Source organism: Protopterus annectens, chromosome 4.part0, assembly GCF_019279795.1.
Source record: "Protopterus annectens isolate FY-2018-M chromosome 4.part0, PAN1.0, whole genome shotgun sequence".
In the NCBI taxonomy this organism is placed as follows: Eukaryota; Metazoa; Chordata; order Ceratodontiformes; family Protopteridae; genus Protopterus; species Protopterus annectens.
In genome coordinates, this window is record NC_056733.1 from 550,103,276 (window position 1) to 550,127,877 (window position 24,602).

A 24,602-nucleotide genomic window follows, 5' to 3' on the forward strand; every position below is an offset into this window, starting at 1 on the left:
AGTTAGTTAGTGTTTCCTTATAAGAGCTGAGCAAGTGTAGGGCTTTAGAAAGAGAACAGAGTGCTTACTTTGAGAGTTTGAACAGTTCTAAGGGAAAAAAAGGAAGAGCAGACTTTGTGGAACGTGGAATAGTTTAAACCTGTTTAGGCGGTGCTATATACATATAGTTAGATAGACATGTATAAATATAATATGTGGGTCTCCTTTGATAATCCCATTGCCAAACTGGTTAGAAAATCCTTCTATGTGGCCCACCTAATCACATAAGGGTTTGCATCCAGATCAAAAGAGGTCTTTGTGCCCCTCTACTCATCACTCATCTGACCCATCATAGAGTGCAACGCCCCATTTGGGATGTACCTTACAAGACACCTGCAACAGCTGGAAAGACCACATAAGTACCTCACCAAGAGGATCACTGGCCTCAAACAGATGCCCTATGCAGCTCGACTGAAAAAACGCCAGCTGTACTTGGTTGCATACTGCCTACTCAGAGGTGATCTCTGCCTGACATACAAGGCCATGTCCAATCCAAAATTGATGGACATGATCCACCTAAAGAAGACCATATCCCTTCGAGACACACGCTCTATGGATATAAACCTCACCACAACAATAAATAGTAACCACAAGCAGGGACCAATGGTGCAAAAACAACTGAGAAACGAAAGTGAGCACCACAAACCAGGAATGACACAAACAGTGAAAAAGAATCCAAAAGCAGTTTATTCCTTTTGGATTCTTTTTCACTGTTTGTGTCATTCCTGGTTTGTGGTGCTCACTTTCGTTTCACAACAATAAATAGGACATGCTGGAGGGATAGATTCCTGTCCCAGGGACTTCCCATGCTTTGGAACAAGATTCCAATCTACATTAGGCAGAGCTCCTTGCTAACACTCTCTTCAAGAGAAACCTTGACGAGTGAATGGGAAACGGAAAGTTTACCTCGGGGATCACTTCAGTGGTTCTGTTGGACAGATGCACAGGGAACTAATCTAAGGGGGTGGCGAAAGCCAACACATTCTGGCTAGGCTTATAAATGTCTTCAGGCAGATAGCCTAGTACCTACCTATGAACCTATGAACCTATAAAGCATATTTGGTTGCAGTTTTCTTTAGTGGTTGGATTTTTGTGGTTAAAACGGTGTTTGTTAAATGCTTAAATAAATGTGTGTGTGGTCTGTATATATGTACATGTGTGTGTCTGTGGCACATGTGTGTGTGTCCTTTTGTGTTTGGTGTAACTAAAGTTAATTAATTTCCGTTACACTGAGATCTACCAAAAAAAAAAAACACCTACAGAGTGCAGTACAAATGAAAGGAACAAATCAGCTGTTCCTCTTCACTTACGTTGTGATCTACCTATGGAATGTACCATCAGTGTACTTTTTTAATTAAAAACACACTCATGGAATGCATTCTTAGGAAATGCAGGATAGTTAAACGATAAGCAAATAGCCAGTTAATTAATAACCCTAATTAATAAATGATGTCTATCTCATGTTAATCATCATCATCAAAATCACCCTCATCAACCACTTCTTTCACATATTTCCTACATGAGTTTGGAGTGTCAGCTGTTGCCATCTCTTTCACAATTCTGTGCCATTCTGTTTCCTTCTCTTACGCAATCCATCCACCTTTTGCTGTATATCCTTGTTTCTTCTAGCGTTCTTCCTGCATGTCCCAAATCTTCTTCACCAGACTGTCTTCTGCTTATCTACACATGTGCCTGATCCACCATAATCTGTTCTCTTTAACCTTCTCTGCAATTGGAACTACTTGTGGTTTTGCACTGATGTCTGTATTTCTTCATCTATCCCATATTGTGCATACTGACACTCATCTCAGGTATTTCATCTCCATCACGTTTAGCTTCTTCAACTGCTCTGTCTTTACTACTCAAGTTTCTCTGTCATACAGAAGTGCTGGTTGCAGCACTGCTTTGAACACTTTATTTTTCAGCTTGTTTGCCATTCTTCTGTCATATACTACCCTGATACTCTATGCCAGTCGGCTACAGCCCCTCTGTAGCTTTGACCTCCTCATTCTGATTCATTCAGATTTCTTTTCTTCTCAGCCACCCCGCCCAGGAATTTGAGGCTAATAATCTGTTCCACTATATTCCCTTTTATCTTAATTCTCAGCTTCTTCTGATTTTCCTCCATTTGCAGACATTACAACTGTCTTATCTGTAATCGGTTTCATCCCCTGTGCCTTCAGTTTTCAATTCCATTTCCATGTACTTTGCTAAAGGTCTTGTTCAGTCTGCATACAGAACTTTGCTGATCTGTCCCTCCTACCAGTCTCCTAAGGTAGTCCATCACCAGTATGAATAACAGTGGACAGAGACCTTAACCCTAAAGCACACCCACTCTCATTGGGAACCCCTCTATGAGTCTGACTGTTCTTACTTGAGTCACTGTGTCCTTGTACATAATCAGCACTAATTCTACCAGTGTTTCTCGGACTTCAAACCATTGCAGTACTGCCTAAACCAGCTTTCTTGGGACCTTGTCATATGCATTCTGCAAGTCTAGACATGCTCAGTTGGACTCTTTTCTCATCTGTAGCTTCTTCTCTGCACGCATTGAGTCAGTTGTGCTGCATCCTGAGCCTGCTCATCTTCCATCTTACTTTCTATAACTTTGCATATTCATTTATCAATCATCCTCTCCAGAATGTTTATGCAGTATAACAGGAGTTTTATACCATTAGCCTGCCCACAGTTGTGAATGTCCCCTTTCTTCTTGTACACTGGCATTAGAATGCTTAATCTATAGACATTTGGGATATATCTTTCTCTTCGTACTGCTACGAGGACACTCAGGAGCAATTTTTCCCCAAACTTACCTGATATCTTGATAATTTCTGCTGTGGCCTCATCTGAGCTTGCTGGTTTCCCTGACTTCATTTTCTTTAGTGCTGTTCTTACTTCCTTTAGGGTGGGGTCCTCCTCTTCTTTTATTATAGGATTTGTATTGGTCAGTACATGTTCTGTGGAGTTTACTTCATTTAGAAAAGAAGTTGCTGGAAGTACTTCTTCCATCTGCCATTGATGTCTTGTGGACTGGTGAACAGGTTGTTGCTGGCATCTTTTATGAAGGCTGCCTCTCTGTATTCCTAATCTTTCTGTAATTGCTTTGTAATTTGACAGAGTTCCTTTCTGCTATTTACTGAGTAGTTTTTCCAGAAGCTGAAAGAGAGCCTCTGATGCCTTGTTCTTCACTAATGTAACTGCTCTCTTATAGGTTCATAGGTTGGTACTAGGCTATCAGCCCTAGGGCCTATACAAGCCTAGCCATAACAATTCCCTGGCTATTTCTTTCCACACTATTTACTTCCCTGGACCCCTGTCTAGCAGGGTGACTGACGTGATCCCCGGGGTGAATTTCCTTTCTCCCATCCAATCGTCAAGGTTCCTTTTGAAGAGGACCAAAGAGGCACTCTGCTTGACATGTATGGGCAATCTGTTCCAGAGTCTGGGGAGTCTCTGGGTCAGGAACCTATCCCTCCAGCATGTTTTGTTACAAGGTTTAGATCCCTGGAGCGTGTGGCTCTGAGGGATTGGGATTTCTTTAAGTGTAGCATGTCCAACAGCTCTGGGTTTGACATGGCCTTGTATGTTAAGCAAAGACCGCCTCTGAGTAGATGATATGTGACAGAGTATAGCTGGAGATTTTTAAGGCGGTCAGCATAGGGCATCTGCTTTAGGCCTGTGATTCTTTTAGTGAGATATTTCTGTGGCCTCTCCAGTTGTTGCAGATGTCTTGAGAGGTACATACCAAATGGGGCATTGTATTCTATAATGGGTCTAATGAGGGATGAGTAGAGTGGGACAATGACCTCCTTTTTTCTGGATGAAAAGCCCTTAGTGATGAGGTGTGCCACATAGAAGGATTTCCTAACTGTTGTGGTGATGTGGTTATCGAAGGTGAGACCACTGTCCACCTGTGTCCCTAAGTCTCTTATCACACTTTCGGTGTTTAGTGTACTGCCACCTATATGGTAATTCATGGATACATGTTTTTTCCCAAAGGGGATAACTATACATTTCTTGGCATTGAGCTTGAGCCCATGGCTTTGGCACCAAGCATCTGTTTCTGTAAGGCACTTTTGTAGAGTATCCACATCATTTGGGGATTCAATAATGGCTCCCAGTTTGCAGTCATCTGTGAACTTTGTTATCCAGAGTCCCTTAGTGTTGGCCTGTACTTCAGAGAAGTAGATGCCAAACAAGAGCGGTCCCAGGACTGAGCCCTGAGGTACTCCACTTGTTACTTGTCTGGAGCTGGATTTGGAGTCGGCTACTTTTGCAGTGTGGGTTCTATCAGTAAGCCCGTTAGCAACCCATTGGGTGACATAGGGATTAATGCCCAGCTTAGTAAGTTTATCTATGATTCCAGAGTGGGGGATGGTGTCAAAGGCCTTGGCAAGGTCTAGATAGGCTGTGTGGACCACCTTACCCTTATCCATGGCTCTGGAGACTGATTCGAAGAAGTCAATCAAGTTCAGGAGACAAGATCGGCCCTTCACGAACCCAAACTGGGTGGGGTCCAGTGTTTGAAGCTTGCCAATGTCTTTGTTTATAAGTTCCATGATAATACGCTCCATGGCCTTGCAGATAAGGCTTGTCAGACTGATGGGATGGTAGTTTCCAGGAGCCAAGGTTCTTTGTTAGCCAATCAGTATTCCTTCTTAGCTTGGTATGTCTTTACTATCTTCCAGTTTTCCTGCACTCCTTTCTTTTGATGACTTCCTGGACTTCTGCATTCCACCAACAGCTTTGCCTCTTTACCTTATCTCCATACCTGTCTCAGACACACTTGTGTTCTCTAGACCTCACAGATGTTTTGAGGTGCTCACATTCTTCTTCATCTCCACCTATTTCCTCTTTTTCCTGAGGTGTTAGAGCCCTGTGTATTTCCTCAAATGCTTGTGCTTTCTCTGCAGTCACCTTTCAGGTCCTCATCCAGGTGTCTGCTGATCATAGAGCCTTCCCTGACCATTGCTTGCAGCTGATTATGGGAACCAGTGTTTTCTGTGCTGTGGGCTAACTGTTTCACTAGGGATAATTTTGCAATCAACAATTCTATCTCAGTGCCCTTTTTTAACCAGGAAGAAGTCTATCTGAGTTGCATGTTGGCCACTCTTGTATGGGATCTTGTGATTGTCTGTCTTACTGAAGAGAACATCATCCACCCATATGCCCCACAGACATCTGGAAAGGCTTCTTCTTCTTTATTCCTGTTGTCCTACCCATGCGGACCCAGACAATCCTCATATCCTTTTCTATCTGTACTGATATGTGCATTCAGGTCCCCCATTATCAACACTGACTTATGTTGTCCTGCTATATCTTGTAAGTCCTGCAACTGCTGTCTAAATGTACTCTTTTCCTTGCTATCACAACCCTGCCATGGGGCCTAGGCTGAGATAATGCATACTGCCCAGTGTTTACACTGGAGTCTGATTGCCGTAAGTCTGGTACTAATTCTATTGACATCTCTTATTGTCATCTGAAACCTCTCCCTCACCACATTTCACACACACTATTTCTAGTCTCTCCTCCTGAGTAATAGATTCTGGAGCCCAAGTTAAGTGGCTGTGCAGCACTGTCCTTCAGTCTTCCCTCCTGGTTACAGATGTCCAAACTCCTCTTTTCTATCATGCCAACCACTTCAAAGCTGCATCCTCTTATTGAACCTATACTGTGAGTTGCAATCCTTAGTTCATGTTTGACAGGTTGATTGGTTTTATAGCCAGCTTTTTCTCAATACAGCTTTTCCAGGTAACCCAAGCTGGGCAACTGAAACCACCTAGCCAGTAGCATATTGAACCAGAGCTGCTTGGCTTTATGGCGGGTATGCACTGACTGATAGTGACACCTAGTTCCCTCCACTATTAACATGGCACTCTGATGTAGGTTGGAGAAGGCCAGGTCCTCAACTCACTTATCACTGACAAATATCCATGCCCATTTTTGTTGGCATTAGTCAATACAACCAAATCACCTAGAATCCAATTTTCACACCATTGAGTGTCTTGTCTTGACAAAGGCATGCAGTCTGTTATCCATGTTTTCCTATCTAGGGGATAATGCACACAATAATTGATGCCTAAAGCTGTTGGTCTCCATAACTGCTCTCCAGACAGGAACCATTTAGAGTCTGTGCTGCCTGCAATTCCATTATTGGGTGAGTTTTGAGTTTGAAGCAGAATAATTTGGGAGGTTGGAGCAACCCCTTAGAGACACAGAAAGAACATGTAATCTCCATTTGCCAGAGATCAGGATTGAACCATGCACTTTGTACATGGGAGGCAAAGACCTTAATCATTATGAGAATGTGTCTACTGCTACATCCTGCTAATATAGTGCAATATGTCAAACGGTAGTTACAGTTAGTAAGCTTTTTCCATAAATCCCTTTACATCTGCTGCTGTTTAATTGCTGGGACTGTACTGAAAAAATAAATATTTTCTGTAGTAGGTTAATGCAATATGCACCTTTCTTTACCTTTTAATCTGACCCCTGTAAATTGCAAGTCTCCATGCTCATGGGGAATCATAGTCTTTTTTCCACATCAGTATTCCTACAACTGCTTTATGAACATGCTCACTACAACATTTCCAATAAATGTTAGCCCCTTGCTTTCTGCTGATCTTCTCATAATTATTGCTATAAGAGAGTTCTCACATTTAGCATCAGAAAATAATAGACATTCTGACTGATTTTGCTGTTACCAGATCACAAATGCTGACCACTGAAGACATTGTTAGTTGTGCTTGGGGTATTAGAAACAAATAGTGACTGTTGTCTAGATGAGGCTTTAGGCCTGGTAGTTTCTTAAAGTTCAGTGTGCCTATAGTGGCTTGTGCTGTTTACCTTAGGTTAATTACCCACAGTTTTACACATTTTGCTATGGAGGCCAATGAGTAGAGATGTACCTGCTCTTGGGAATGTGACCTGAGCATCAGATGCAATCTCCATAGGTCTGAGGATACACAGACGGTGAACCTAGCTTACTAGTGAGGAAGGAGAAAGTGTAAAGGTCAGTCTGCAGCTTTAACACACACAGAAGTAATATGATTTTCCAACTCTTGGTGAGTGTGATGCCAGCTAATATCAGATAAGTATTTAATATTATTTTTATGGATGGCTTGCAGCTGTATATTCTCCTTTTTCATTCACTAGCTGTAGGGAATTTCCATCAAAAACCTGATCATGTAAAGATGTTTCATTAAAGTACATAACTTTTTATGCCTTTAAGTTTTTATGTTCACTCCATCTCTACTGATTAAACAAGAGCCAGGTTGTACACAATGTATTTTTATGCACTACCTCAATCCAGCAATATCTATCAATATCTTTCTTTGTGGGCTTCCTTATTAAACTGAAATTATTCAGTTGCACAGACAACATCATTTTCTCCACAGTGCTTCTGATTTTCTTGCAGTTCCTTCTCTCTTTCTGCTGTGTCTGAGTATTCTGTAAAATAACTATACTTTTCTGCAGTGACAATGCTTCCCTTATTCTGCATAACAGTTGCCCTACACTGTACTCTTAAAGAAGCTAATGCCCAGCAGGAATTCTTTGACACCAGATTTATTTTATTTTTGGCTCATGAAGTACCTGCCATACATATCAAACAGATTTTGCCCTTGGTGAATGAGATTCATTCGAGCTTTACAAAAATATATAGAGTATCCCCAAGTGTGACTGCTCATTGTGACAACAAACACTGCAATCTTCCTGTCTCTCAGTAGCTGTGACTCCAAAGCAATGTAAGATTATTCTTTAGTATAAAAGGATATATTTAAAATATTTACACAGTGCAACAAAAGCCTGATTTTTTTCCTAGCAGTACACCTTGCAAAGCTTCGTAGTGGAGACAGCAGCAATGCATCCAACTCAGAATGCTAAAGAAGTTGGCTTTTAAAACAGCACTGTTGGGATTTGTTCTGTACATATGAATTGTTATATACTATATTAGTGCATCAGGATGAAATGGTGAACTGACACATAGTCACAAATCTTTTGTGTATGAGAGTTGACAGATCGGTCTAATATGAAAATCAGGAGTTTGTACCATTACAAGATATCATGTGTGTCTGCCACTAAGCATGCACAGTTACACTCCATAAAAGCTGCAAAATAATGGAAGACAAAGATTGCTCTCCTTGTATGCTAATGAGGCAAAACAAGATGAATCAGCAATTCAAAAAATGCAAGTGCCACACAACAGCGCCTCACCCAGTGCATATTTGACCTCTGCTAAATGTTCATGTTCATGCTTAGGGAATTGGTAAATAATGTTAGGAGTGCCTTGCCCTTGCAGTGCCTTGTTGAAAACACATTTTCAAAGCATTTAAAGGTATTATCCAACTTATATTATGGTGAACAACTACAATGGCATGTAAAAGCAGGAATACTTGACAGGTTCAGCTATGGCAGGTTTGGAGTTTCATGCTTTCTGAGTTGTTTCCGCAGCACAACAGTACTCTTTCCTTTTACCTTATGGATAAATTGGGGAGATTCACCTCGCCAAGTATGGTGATTTTGTTAATTAGGGCTCAGATAATTCTTTGCATGAATTGCTCAAACTGTGTGATAAAAAAACCTGCTAAGACTTGTACTGGAGTGTATTTAATGTTTTGCACATGCCTGAATCGCTGTGGGAAGAACTGCCTATGCCTCTATGGGGAGATTTCTAATTTCACATAAAACAATCTTTAAATGGAGTTGCTGTAGTGCCTGATTTCTTATATGCATATAAAGGGATACTAAACTGACATGTTTCATACTTTAAGGTGCCATTACGAATCTTAACCATCTTGATAATCCCATTGATCAAGTCATCTCCTTGAAATACCTTGGTATGTGTCTTGAGCCCACACTGAACTTTTATCTTCTCCTAGAACAAATCCATCCATCCATCCATCCATCCATCCATCCATCCATCCATCCATCCAGTCTATACATCCATCCACAACCCTTTTTCTCATTTTTCACAAACAGGTAGGGTATCACTTCAACAGTGACAATCATTTCGAGCAAATGTTCATACTGCTTGGCAGCTAGCCCTGCCTTGTTCTTTCTTCCATACCACACATCCACAAATTTGGAAGAAAATAAGTCCCTCCTATTTTGGTCTTATAAAATTTCCCCTTTCTCTCTTTAGTCCAACAGGAATGTCAAAGGCAAATGTAATCTACTAGCCCAGCTTGAATAAGAACTTTAATTGGTTGTAGCAACACCCAAGAAAAACTCCTTCACATTTCAAACTATAAGCAGCTCAGTTTGCCGTTTCATTAGCTTTTCTCCTATGAATGAGTATCATTGTATCATGCTTAATAAATATAAACATACTGCTAGGTTAGGCAAGCTTCCCAGTCAGGTTAGCCAGCAGCCAACCCCCTTTTAGCATTTTAATTAACCCTTACTTCCCAGTTTATACCCTCTTTATCTCAAGCCAGCTTATCTCCCCCCTCTCCCGTAGCCTGACATCCCCTTCAGTCTTTGTTGCAATAAAGTGACTGACCACTAGGTGGTGCCTTAATATAAGCTTTCTGTCTTGTAATTTCTTCACCTATTCTTTACAAAATCTCCCTAACTCAGTTCCCAGTCTTCTTCTGATTTACTGTTTCACTATCTCTTTTTTGTCCCAGGATATCCTAATCACATTCTACTCCTCTAACATCCCAAGTCTATTCTTGCTAGCCTCTTAACATTCTTCTACATCTCTTACTTTCAGACTTACCTGCAGACTTTCATATTTCACTGATTATCATCCTCGACAGTCTACTCTCTTGTCTCTACCTGCTCCGTTCGCCCTGCGGGCTCACTCCGCTCCCCTACCCTGCCCCCAATTCCCATCAGCCCCCACTGCTGCTACATTTATTCCTCTAAAGCCACACCCCCATCACATCTGCTCCAATCAAGCATATCACCTCATTAGCACTCCCAACCCTCCTTATCACATCACACCTATTATTACCTTACCTCCCATCCCCCCTTGTTACAACACCCCACCTATTGATATATCTCCTTACCTGCTCACAAAACATTACCTCCCATTCTTCTTCCCACTTCTCAATCCTCCCATTCCTCTCTTACCTCCCATTCTTTTCCCACTTCTCAATCCAGTATAATGTCTATATCATCCATCTTACACCAAATACAACTGCTACTCTTGGTCTCACTCTTTCCTCCTCTAACAACTGCCTATCTCCTAACCTCCTATGAACAACCACTATACTCCACCCTTCTCTTCCCTCCAAACACACTTCGACACCACCATTAGCTATCTCTCTAAACTTCCTAAACATCATATCCAAACCCAGCTACCTACTCGCCAAATATCATAGACTAGCACACATGAAGTATACCAATCTATATATTAGAAAATTATTTGACTATTATTGTAAGTCTCTACACCCTAAAAATAGAATATACCTCCAGTCCTTACTAGACGGGGACATTCATCTTAACCCTATCCCAAACTATTCCTTTACCACTGTAAACTGCAACCCGAATGACACTAGTACCCTAGCCCCTACCAAACCTTCTAACTCACTCTCTATAGCACATCCCAATATACGCAGCATTAACAATAGAATTGCTCACCTACACGCCCTCCTAGATGTCCACCTATTTGACATCCTATGTTTATCTGAAACTTGGCTAAAACCTACTGTTAAAGACAATGAAGTCACCCCACCTGGTTAGAATATCCTTAGACTAGACCACACAGCCAAAAAGGGAGGAGGGGTAGCAATCCTTTATAAAGCAAAGCTACAAGTTAGCACTGCAAATCTTAGACCACCTTTAGACAATAGTGCTGAAATACTCATCTCTAAATTTTAGGTCAACTCATGTAAAGCCATAAATATTATCTGTATCTATCTTCCTCCAGGAAATAACAATACCCTTGAAAATATCCTTAACTGGCTTTCTATTAATCTCCCACAAGAAACCATAGTCCTAGGAAACTTTAATATCGACTGGAAGTCCTGTAGTAATACACACCCCACCACCCATATTAACCTTTATGGCGTCTCACAAACTATTAACTCCCCTACCAGAACTGATAGACCCAACAACAAAGAAAGTATCTTGGACTGGATATTTACTAATAGCCCTCATCAAACATACAAAGTAGGAACCCTCCCAGATGACCTAAGCAACCACTCACTAACTTATATTATCACACATAAAACCAACCTAACTTACCCAAACACTTTCAGGACAGTACACACCAAAAAGCAATTTAACCCAGAACTTTTCCAGACAGAACTCAAGCAATTTAACCACTAAAATCACTCCCACTAAATGAAGCAGTAGAATACTTCAGTTCCACATGCTTAGCCATCCTGGACCACCACGCCCCAACACGCTCTGTTAGAAATAAAGCTAAACCAGCCCCTTGGCTCTCAAATGCTACTAGGCAAACAGCCCTTCTCAGAAACAAATCCTGGGCAAAAGGGCATACTACTAAGAATCCTACAGATCACCAAACCTTTAAGCAACTTAGCAATAATACAAAAACAGCCATCCTGTTACACAAAAAAAACTTTTATCTCCAATTACAGCAAACCTACCAAAAGGAACCACAAAAGTTCTTCCGGCAGAATACCTACAAAAAGGAGCTAAAGCCATTGCCTATCCCATTTCCATTCTGATCAACAGAACAATAAGAGAAGGAACTATCCCATCTATCTGGAAAATTTATCATATCATCCCACTACATAAAGGGGGAACTCCAATGACTTCTCTAACTTTTGTCCTATAGCTCTACTATCTCCTCTTGCAAAAATAATGGAGAAGTGCATCCATAAGCAACTACTTAACCACCTACTCCAAAACAAATACTTGCCAACTTTCAACATGGATTCAGACCTTTCCACAGTACCACCACTGCCCTGCTATCCTTCACAGACTGCATTAACAAAAAATGTAACAAAAATATTCTTTCCTCTGCAGTCTTCATTGATTTATCTGAAGCTTTTATATGGTTAATCACCAACTCCTTTTACATATACTGAAACCCCTTTCACTCAAACCTCAAGCCATAAATTGGTTCAAATCTTACCTAGAAAATAGACAGCAGGCTGTACTCTGGCACAATAAACTATCTAATCACCTTCCCATTTCCCTTGGTATTCCTCAGGGCTCCATATTAGGCCCACTCCTATTTTCCATTTCCACACACCACCTGTATTCAATATGCAGATGACTCTACTATAATTTGTTCAGCCACTTCTCAAACTGAACTACAGTCCCTTACCCAAAATGAATTCAATACTGTAGAACAATGGTTTTCAAACCGCTGCCTCCTCCTAAACCCAAAAAAACTAAACTTTTACTCTTCACACCAACCCGAAAGTCCACCCCTATACATTTCACACTCACATCCAATAATGGTACTCTTATTTCTCCCGACCAACCACTAAACTCTTAGGAATAACAATAGATAACTACCTCAACTTTGATACTCATATAAACAGCGCAATAAAATCAGTCGACAAAAAACTGGGATCCCTCTATAGAATCAAACCCTTTTTCAAACCAGTAGCTAGGACTGCTATAGCCAGAACTCACTTAATCTCCAGTCTACTCTATGTTTCACCTATATACCCTAATCTTTCTAAAAACAACCTCAACAAACTGGCAATATCCTATAATAATATTGCTAGATTAGCCACTGGCTCTCCTTTCTGAACTCATCACTGTCTTAATCTAAAACAACTAAGATGGCTAGAGTTTCTAAACCAGCTTCAATTTCACCAGCTTGCTATAGCCCATAAGACCCTGTATCAACCCACCAACACTCCAATACTCACTAGCCTTATTACCCCTTACAACAATCTTAAGAATTTATGCTCCTCAAACAAACTGCTGATTAATACTTGCAGATCCAACAACTCAGTAGGAGACACCCCGTTCTCGAATACTGTTGGAAAGCTATGGAATCTACTACCCACTGAACTCATAACTCTGTCTTCTCTTACACTTTTTAAAAAGAATCTAAAAGTATTTCTCAATACACACTGGTTATGCTCCTGTACTAACCCTGACTAACTTTCTTCCTTTACACTAATGAATACTTTACATCTTTATAGACTTATCCTTTAAGAATCAATAGACCCTGTTATTGCAAATCAGATTTATGTATATATGTATATAGTATCATCTCTTGTATATTACCTGCTACTGCTTACTGTTTGTGTTATGCTCATTATGGGTATTGTATTTTGTATTTTTTATTAACAATTTTTATTTAACAATAGCTGCTTTTTTTAAGCTTGGACTGCTACTACTTTCCATATTGTATTTTGTATGTGTCTTCGAGCTTTTCTCCCCGGGCCTCTACTGAAAATGGACATGTATGCAGTTAGACTAGCCTGGTCAACGAATGTAAAATAAAAATAAATAAAAAAAAAATAAAAAAAATAAACTGGCTATCTGTCCAACAACATATCAACCCGCTTCTTGGATACCAACTCCATAAGCTCCTCAAAGAATACTCTTGTCCTTAATTTGCCACCGGCCTAATAAGATGAGCCCCCAGTTACAGTCTAACAAATCTTAACTACTCTGGTTCATTTGTTTGATGTCCCAGAACATAACTTTAATGCACTAAGCATGCCTCATCCATCCTAGACCCCAAACTGTGTGAATCCCTTCTTACTAATCTTAAAGACCTCACCTCATACTCTTCATTCCATGCTTAGTCATCTCAAGTCAAAGTCAATTTGCAAATGCTTTCCTTCTGGTGACATCAGCAGATCCCACACTCCCCTTCACCAGTCTGACACCTTTGTGTTCCTCACATCATCTCCCATTCAGAAATTACCTTGAGTATGTATATATATATATATATATATATATATATATATATATATATATATATATATATATATATCTAGGTCTATGTTGTCTGATCGAAATTTCAAAACTTTGAAACCCATATGGCTGCGACCATATGATCAAAGTTTTGAAATTTCAAAAATGCAACACAAGCACAAAACGTTAACAAAAACCTTCACCTCTACTTGTTTGCAGGTGGGCAAGCCCCCTGCACCGCCCACACCCCCTGCTACTTAAATATGCCATCTCTGAGATCGCACTACAGTGAGGAAAATGGTAAATCTCCCTTTCCGCACTGTACGGCAATCTCGATTCAATGTGTTCAAAGTTTCAAAACTTCGATCATATGGGCTCGGCTATATGGATTTCGAAGTTTTGAAACTTCAGTCAAACAAGGTAGACCCATGTATACATACAGTTAATTTCTGGGTGCCCTTTCCTTACCTTTTCTGTATTTTACCTTGTGCTCTTTCCCTTCACTATTTCACTGCCCCTTCTTCTTTTTTTTCTTCCCTCCTTACTCTAATATCCCTTCCTATTGCCCCTTACACTGTGCATGTTGTTATTATTACTGTTACTGATTCAGTGTTATCTTCACACAACATTTTGTCTGTACTTACACTACTTCTTGTTAACTTGTTTGTCCATCACCATTTATGTTTATCCAGGCTCAGACTGAAATAGGTCCATTTGGATTAGTGTTCTATGCCAGTTACCAAACTGAATGAATAAATACAAAAAATAAATAATATAGCAGCTATGATATCCTAGTCCACCATGTATCAGGCAAATGAGATGCCAGTCTATGCTCGCTGGTGCAGATGGAATACATACCACCTGATTTAGTCACTGATTTTCTGACATTTTCACTGAGATTCTTCAAGGTGAATATGATGGCTGTAGATGGGCAGGGAAAGGGTAGTGCTCCTTTTAGAGCATGGACGTAGTATGTGGAGGAATCCAAATATTTCTCTGTCTCTTCTGTAAGGACTACTGCCAGTGGCTCCTTCAAAAGAGCTATGAAGGAACTCTGTATGAGACTGAAGTTGTCACATATGCCACTAGCAACTCACCTGCACAGGAGCCATGCTGTCACCATAACAGTGACACTTGGAGCTGCAATCCTGACCTCCTTGCCCGATGGGAGGATGAAATTAAACAGCAGTCATGACCTCTATACTGTAAGTATAATTTATGTCAGCTATACATGCTACATGCCACTGCATGCTATCTACAAATGATATACAGTGCTATTTTATCATTACAGCCCAGGAGGAAACTGAAGTGGCTAGGCAACTGTGCAGAAAAGGACTGGAGTGCCTTAGGGAGCACTAGATTAAGAACATTTGCTTCATACTGTCTTGCTTTCAATACTAACAGTAGTAAGGATTCATTCCCAAATTGTATACCTTTCATGCAGCACTGCCTGTTCTGTGATAGCTGCCATAGATCAATGGCAGCAGTATGGGATGTTATTAATATGTCTGTGCATACCCTGTCACATACATGGACAGCTGGGCTCAGGATGTTAAGACAGTACTCCCACATTGTGAGGGTGTATGTCAGTTCAATCCACCCTTATGTTTTGATTTTGTTGATGTTTTATTACGTTTCTGTCTCTTTATATAACTACAACATTAGATGGATGAAATATGTATAACCAGCAGTTTCTGGTGGGTGGACATCTGTGTCACGGGTAATCTTAGGTTCATAGGTTCATAGGTAGGTACTAGGCTATCTGCCCGAGGGCATTTATAAGCTTAGCCAAGAGTGTGTCAGCTTTCGCCGCCCCATTGATTAATTAGCTGAGCCTCTGTCAAGAAGAGCCGATTAAGTAATCCCAGGGGTGTATTTTCTGTTACCCATCCACTCGTCAAGGTTTCTGTTCAAGAGTGTTAGTGAGGGACTCTGCCTAATGTAGTTAGGAATTTTGTTTCAAAGCATGGGGAGTCTCTGTGACAGGAATCTATCCCTCCAGCATGTTCTATTTATTGTTGTGATGAGGTTTAGCTCACTAGAGTGAGTGGCTCGCAGTGACTTGGATTTCTTTAGGTGGAGCATGACCATCAATTCTGAGTTGGACATGGCTTTGTAAGTCAGGCAGAGATCACCTCTGAGTAAGCGATATGCCACTGAGTACAGCTGGAGTTTTTCCAGTCGGGCTGCATAGGACATATGTTTGAGACCAGTAATCCTCTTAGTGATGTACTTTTGTGGTCTTTCCAGCTGTTGGAAGTGTCTTGTGAGGTACATCCCAAATGGGGCATTGTACTCTATGATGGGTCTGATGAGTGACGAGTAGAGGGGCACTATAACCTCTTTATTTCTAGTTGCAAACCCTTTAGTAATTAGATGAGCTACATAGAAGGATTTCCTAACTACTTTGGCAATGTGATTGTCAAAGGAGAGATTACTATCTACCTGGGTCCCCAGATCTCGTATTACCTCTTCTGTATTAAGGGGGCTACCACCTATGTGGTAATTCATGTGTGTTTTGTTTTTCCCAAATGGAATGACTATGCATTTTTTGGCATTTAGCTTGAGATCATGACTTTGACACCAGGTGTCTGTCTCAGTAAGGCCCTTTTGGAGAATGTCCGTGTCAGCTGGAGAGTCAATTATGTCTCCCAGTTTGCAGTCATCGGTGAACTTGGTTAGCCATAGTCCTTCTGTGTTTGCCTGCACTTCTGAGAAGTATATGCCGAACAGTAGGGGTCCCAGGACCGAGCCTTGTGGGACACCACTTGTGACTGGTTTAGAGTCGGACCTTGAGCCAGCTATTCTTACCGTGTGAGTTCTGTCTGTAAGCCAGTTGGCAACTCATCTAGTGACATAGGCGTTTATGTTCAGGCTGATGAGTTTTTCTATAATTCCCGAGTGGGGAATGGTGTCAAAAGCCTTGGCAAGGTCAAGGTAGACTGGATGAACTACCTTCCCCTCATCTATGGCCTTGGTGACTGTCTCAAAGAAGTCAATCAGGTTTAGTAGGCATGATCTGCCCTTAACAAAGCCAAACTGGGATGGGTCAAGTGTTTGGAGGTTCCCAATGTCTTTGTTAATGAGTTCCATGATGATGCGCTCCATAGCCTTGCAGGCCAGGCTAGTCAGGCTTATGGGGCGATAGTTACCAGAGTCAGTTGTGGCCCCTCCTTTGTGGAGTGAAATAACCATTGCTGTGCACCGTTCTAAGGGCATGTAGCCTGTGGAGAGGCTGAGGTTGAACAGTGTGTTTAGGTGGAGTGTTAGTTCATTATGTAGTTCATGCAAGACGCAGCCTGGGACACCATCTGGCCCCACTGACGCTGTGCTTTTGGCTTTTGAAAGGGCTGTTTTCACCTGTGTGTCTGTGATTTCTGGGACACTGCACTTTTCTGATATTGTTGTGGGCCCTTTTGGGGGTAAGAGGGGGGTGAAGTTTGCACTGAATCTATCTGCCAGGATGTTGGCAATATCAGTGGGTTCAGTATATTTTGTGCTATTTTGCACTAGCTCAGAGCATATCTGCGAGTTGCCACTTAGATTCTTGACATAGCTAAAGAAGGCTTTGTGGTTATCTTTCGAATCCTTGGCTATTTTTCTTTCAAAGTTAGACTTGGAGGATTTTATGAGGGACCTTAGTTTCTTACTGATACTGATCAGGGATGTCTTTCCTTCTTGGGATTTGCTTTTTTTCTGAACTTGTTTCCTCCTTCTGTTGTATAGCCTTTTTATGGCAGGGTCCACCAGACTGGTTTCCTTCTCTTAGGGGGAGTGAGCCTTGGTTTTTCTAGGGATGGCACGATCCATGCATCCTTGTAGGTGCTCATAGAGTACATTTGTAAAGGTTCCTGCATCATGGACACTGTTATCTTTTAGCATGGGGGCTGTGAAATTTACCTCGTCTGTCTTAAGTAAGGTGAAGTTTGCTATAGAAAATCTTTTCACTGTGGTTTCCTTGGTTGGAGGTGGTGGTGTGGTGTGGACATCCAGAGTGATTAGTTTATGGTCTGATCTAATCAGTGATGGGTTGACCTCTGGTGTGGAACACCTGTCGCCAATGTTGGTGATGACCAGGTCCAATATGTTTTCACTTCTGGTAGGGGAGTTTACCATCTGACCCAGGGCATTTGAGTTGATAAATTCCAGGAAGCGCTGGACCTGGGAGTTTGTACTTGAGTAGTTTTCCCAGTTAATGGTAGGGTAATTGAAATTGCCCAATATCAGGGTGTTTGGTAGGACCTTCATGTTTTCCAGTGTCTCCAGAAAGGTGGAGTGGTGGTCCTGGGTCATGGAGGGTAATCTGTAGCAGGCCACAATTTGCATTGCAGATTTGCCTGAAGTTAGTTGCACATGGATAATCTTGGAGGTATCATGCTGCGCCACTAACCTGGAGGTGTAGGTATCCTTGATGAATATGGATACACCCCCTCCATTTGTGTTTCGGTCCATGTTCTGTGGCTGAAATGTGTGGTATGAGTTGTAGCCCGGTAGTGCTGGGGTGCTCTGTGGAGCCTTGAACCAGGTTTCAGTTACTGCACAGATGTCGACGTTCTCCATAGTGAGGAGTGCTTCGAGCATGTGCATTTTGAGATTTAAACTCCTGGCGTTGAGTAGCATAACCGTCATTTTTCAATATACTTATTTCTTGTCAATATATTTGTCAATATACTTATTTCTAGTGCTTATAACTTGTGAGTAAAATGTATGGCTGTGCAGCATGGTTTCTTTGTATCTATATGTTTGTCTCATAATTACTGCTTATTGAACTAGATCACCCTGATTGTTTGTATAAGCAGTTTATCACATTAATCCTCTAGTTTTTAAAATGCAGGCAAAGATGAATTTTAGTTCAGGTACCCACTCATCTATGTTTGCTAACAGTCTTGTTGAACTGAGAAGTTCTTTTTTTATCCTTTAAATATATTTGGTTTAAGTGTATCATATTAAAAATATATATCAGGTATAGTTTTTCATTGCATTTGTACTTCTTTCTCACACAACCTCTTTGTTGCTATCTTTTTATTACATACATTTATTTTGTTTATTATTTTTTCCTCTGTGCATTCATTTTACTTTTATATGTGGCAACATCATGACCTGTACCCATCATCCTGGCAAGGCCTGTCAGCCTCTCAACAAGTGGCAGCTGTAGCTCTACAACAGCAATAACGTCCACCACCCCTCCACCACCACCACAAGCACCCAGCACATTTTGGCCCCAGCCTGCTACAGCTGCTTCCACACCTCATGTTCTTCCTGTACCATATGTTTCAGGTAGCCTTGCACCAGATGCTAGGACAGTTGTACCCACTAGTAATAGTGATAGTGGATGTAACACCTTTGTCACTCATCAGCAGCTGGCAGATTTTATGGGGGAGATTATCAACAGGAAGTTGGATGCCTGAATTTGCCAGATGGAGACCCTCCTTTGGCTACTCATGCAGTAATGGCCCTGTTCACCACTGCCTCTACCATTTGAGAAAGGGTCCAGTTGTGATCACACCCAGTGTGGCAAGTAATAAAGTAAAAAAAAAAGATTTATCCCAGCTTCCCTGCCTCTATTCTGCTCATTCCTTAGTTCTCACCTTCTGTTATACCCTCTGTTTGCTCCCACTTTTCATCCTTTTCTTTGACTCAGGTTTCTACTTATTAATTTAGTAAAAAATAAACACATTACACACACATGCCCATCTAGGGCTTCCAAATCACTTTTTTTTCTGATCATTCTGCATGTGGTGTTTTACTACAAGCACCATCGATGCCCATGTACAACTAACAAGAAATGGTACTGCACACTGTATAGCAAAGATGCGGGCTGCAATGTTGCATATGTCCAGCTTTTAAGTACATCCACTGTCATGTACTATGTATATTGACCTCAACCAGAATCAGAAGCACATAAGAGGTTAGCACTGCTGTCTGCAGTTAGCAAATAAATACTTCATAGGGTAATACTGTCTATTTGAGTAGTTCCCCTTGCAAAACCTTTCAGTGCTAACTATGTATGTGAATGCTGTGTGTTTGACTGAAACGTTTTGTCTCCCTACTGTGGTTTGAAGTCCTGGTAATTATCCATGTATACTGTCTCCCTCTCCATTGCCTTCCTCTGCTTGCTATAGTGCCTTTTTAGGCAAGGTTCAAATGACAAATTCACCACCGTAACAGGAACAGGCAAGCAAAAACTGAGGGTGATGCTACTCATTGCTAGAAGTCTAAATCTCAAAATGCACTCACTCGAGGCACTCCTTAAAATGGAGAACATCGATATCTGTGCAGTGACTGAGACCTGGTTCAAGACTCCAGAGAGCACCTCTGCACTACTAGGCTATAACTAATACCACCCTTTTCGGCCATGTAACCTGGACCAGAACACCAAAGGCGAAGGTGTGTCCATATTCATTAAGGATATCCACACCTCCAGGCTAGTTGCTTAGCATAATGCAGCCGAGGTTATCCAAGTGCAACTAACTCTGGGCAAAACTGCAATCCAAATTGTAGCTTGCTACAGATCACCCACCATGCCCCAGGATTCCCACTCCTCTTTTCTTGATGTACTGGAAAATATTAGGGTTCAACCAAACACCCTAATAATGGGCGATTTCAACTACCCCACCATTAACTGGGAAAACTACTCATGTACCAACTCCTTCGCTCAATGCTTTCTGGAATTCATAAATTCCAATGCCCAGGATGAACTTATCCACACCCCCACCAGCAGCAACAATATCCTACATCTAGTCATTACAAACATGAGTGACCAGTGTTCCACATCTGAAGTCAAAGCCTCATTGGTCCGATCCGACCATAAGCTAATTACCCTAGATATCCACATCCTGCCCCCACCCCCCATTAAGGAAACCATGGTAAAATTTTTCTCCAAAGCCAACTTCACGCTTCTTAAGACAGAAGTGGTGAACTTCATGACACCCATGCAGATGGACGATACAGTTACGGCTACTGAATCCTACTCAACTGCACTTTATAAGCACTTACATGAGTGCATGAACCATGCTATCCCAAACAGAACCAAGACGCTGTCCTCCAAAGAAAGGAAGCCAATCTGGTGGTCCCCTGCCATAAACAAACTGTACAACAGAAGGAAGAAACTGTTGCAAAAGAGAATAAAATCCCATGAGTGGAGGAGCTCCCTGGTCAGCCTCAGTAAGAAGCTGCAATTCCTGATAAAATCCTCCAAAGCTAGTTATGAAAATAAAATCGCTACTGATTCTAAAGACAACCACAAAGCATTCTATAGGTATGTCAAGAATTTCAATGGCAACTCTCAGATCTGCTCTGAGTTACAGCACAATGGCACTAAATATACAGACCCAACTGATATTGCCAATATCCTGGCAGATAGGTTCAGTGCTAACTTTACCCCCCTCTCACCCACTAAAGAGCCCATCTGTATACCAGAAGAATGCAAAGTTCCTGTAATCACTGCTGCACAGGTAAAAAACACACTCTCCAAAGCCAAGAACACAGCCTCCATGGGACCAGACAACATCCCAGGCTGCATTCTACACAAACTACAGAACTAACTGGCACCCCACCAAAGTACCATGTTCAATCATAGCCTCACCTCAGGCTTTGTGCCTGCTGAATGGCGCACAGTGATGGTTATCCAACTCCACAAGGGGGGAGCCACCACGGACACCGAGAACTACCGCCCCACCTGACGAGCCTGGTCTGCATAGCCTTGGAACATATCATCATGGAACTTATAAACAAAGACATTGGTAATCTCCAAACTCTGGACCCCACCCAGTTCAAGTTTGTAAAAGGCAGATCATGTCTCCTAAACCTGATAGACTTCTTTGAAGCAGTCACCAAAGCCGTAGACAAGGGTAAGGTCGTTCACACAGCCTATCTAGATCTTGCCAAGGCTTTTGACAACATCCCCCACTCTGGAATTATAGATAAACTCACTAAACTAGGTATAAATCCCTATGTCACAAGATGGGTTGCCAACTGGCTCACTGACAGAACCCACACTGTGAAAGTAGCAGACTCCAAATTCGACTTCAGACCAGTGACAAGTGGAGTACCACAGGGTTCAGTCCTGGGTCCTCTCCTGTTTGGTATCTACTTCTCTGAAGTACAGGCTAACACAGAAGGTCTTTGGCTAACAAAGTTCACAGATGACTGCAAACTAGGAGCCATAATCGAAACTCCTAACGATGTGGACATCCTACAAAAGGGCCTCACTGAGACAGATGCCTGGTGTCAAAGCCATGGCCTCAAGCTCAATGCCAAAAAGTGCTTTGCCATCCCCTATGGTAAAAACTCTGTACCCATGAACTACAACATAGGCAGTAGTATACTTAACACCGAAAATGTGATAAGAGACCTTGGGACACAGGTGGACAGTAGTCTCTCCTTTGATAATCATATCACCACAGTAGTCAGGAAATCCTTCTACGTGGCACACCTCATCACAAAAGGTTTCTCATCCAGAAAAAAAGAGGTCATTGTTCCCCTCTACTCATCACTCATTAGACCCATTATAGAGTACAATGCCCCTTTTGGTATGTACCTCACAAGACATCTACAACAACTGGAAAGGCCGCAGAAATAACTCACAAAGAGGATTACCAGCCTCAAACAGATGCCCTACGCAGACTGTCTCAAAAAACTCCAGCTTTACTCCGTCACATATCGCCTTCTCAGAGGTGATCTCTGCCTAACATACAAAGCTACGTCAAACCCAGAGCTGTTGGATATGCTCCACTTAAAGAAATCCCAATCCCTCTGAGCTACACGCTCTAGGGACATAAACCTTGTCACCACAATAAAAAGAACATGCCGGAGGGATAGATTCCTGTCCCAGAGACTTCCCATACTCTGGAATAAACTACCTATCTATATCAAACAAAGCTCCTCATTAGCACTCTTCAAGAAAAATCTTGATGATTGGATGGGAAATAGGAAATTCACCCCGGGATCACCTCTGTGGCTCTGGTCGACCGTGGCACAGGAAAATTATTTTTTTGGGTGGCAAAATCCAGGGTACCTTTTTGTCTAGGCTTGTATAGGCCCCAGGGTCGATAGCCTAGTACCTACCTATGAACCTATGAACCTATGAATGATAGATTAGATCATAAAGGTAGTGTCCTGATTAGTCATTGTTGACTCTGTAAGACTGTAACAATCAACTGCTGTGTGTTTGACTGAAGCGTTTTGTCTCCCTATTGTGGTTTGAAGTCCCAGCAATTATCCATGTATACTGTCTCCCTCTCCATTGTCTTCCACATCACTGATTCTGTCACCACCTCCCTTTGCAGTCTTATCTGTGTTATATGTATGTTTGTTTGTTTGTTTGTTTGTTTGTTTGTTTGTTTGTTTGTGAGGTCTCACTACCTACTGCACACTCCTCTCATATTACTTCCATCACTACCTTCCATAACTTGTATTTTCTGCATATATAAAACACTGTATCAAAAATAGATCAGCACATATGCCTGATGAACCTGTAGGATTACCACATGGTTTATTTTCTCTTGTTGCAGCTACGCGTTGAAGATTGCTCTCAAGGCCTTTGCTCAATGCCTAAACACTACAGCTGTTTGTACTTTCTTATGACTGCACCAAATTCCTAACATGCTCTTTCCACAGATATCTGCTGCGGCCACAATGAGGATATTTAATGCACTGCTTAAAACACACTCTTTCCTGGTCTGCATTCATTGTTAATGAGCATAAGGGACTATTGCACACACACAGTTAACAGAGGAGGGCTACCCGATGTCAAAGCCACAGTGTTTCTGAATCTCAGGGGAGATGTTTAGGTTGTAGAGATTTAAAAATATGAGAAGTTCTTTGTGAAACTTTAGATAGAAAAACATTCTGGTCTTGTATGCATTGTAATATAACAGTACTGATATAAAGACTGTGACTGCACTGACTTCTGCCTATGTAAAGAAGACTGTTTGCTTAACACATTGCTGTTTGCTCCTTTTTAACAATATTTACTGCTCATGAGATATTTTCATTTGTTTTTTTTTTTTTGTAAACGCCTTTATTGAATTATCACTTGTGACATAAGCAAATTTACATTCATATAAAAGTATTCAAACTATATTTTCATAACAAACATTATAGTTCACATATATTGTTATATATCATATATCCTAAGCAATGTTACATACATTATTCAATTCCTACTTTTTTAATAAGAAACATCTTCATTAAACCATCACTTACTAAACAGGCACTTGTACTTTTATATAAATGAAAACAAACCACACCAACACAATTCTAGTCTCAAGTATTTTACATCGTAAACCATACTGACACACTTTCAGTTACAAACAGTATACATCACTTATAATCTACCCAATCTTTCTCACTCAGACATTACATAGCTCATTTAACTCCATCTGCCTTTTAGGCTTCATTCCTCCCTTGTATGTATTGTTCCCACAATTCTCATTTCTCTTATGTAGTTTGCTCCTACCCTTTTTTAAAAATGTCAATTCCAGTTGTTTTATCTATGTTACTATATTCACTACTTCTAGTATAGTTGGTTTAGATTTTGATTTCCATTTTCTAGGAATTGCTTTTTGGCAGCCACTATTATTAGACACAGTAAGATTTTACCATATCATCTACCTCATCAAATCAATTTGCCCACCCAACATCTACTACAGTACATCCCACAGGGAATCCTTAAAGTCCACCAACTCACTGCACTCCCAGAAAATATGTTAATTACCTCTTTCTTCCCCTTCACATCTCCAGCATTTACTGACTAC

General features: G+C 41.2%; 1 protein-coding gene across 3 annotated transcripts in view; it reads right to left on the reverse strand.

Moving 5' to 3' along the window:
• The window catches only part of MYO18B (myosin XVIIIB), a 2,352,406-nt gene that overhangs the window by 59,441 nt on the left and 2,268,363 nt on the right, over positions 1 to 24,602 (reverse strand). The gene's annotated exons all lie outside the window — the stretch shown is intronic.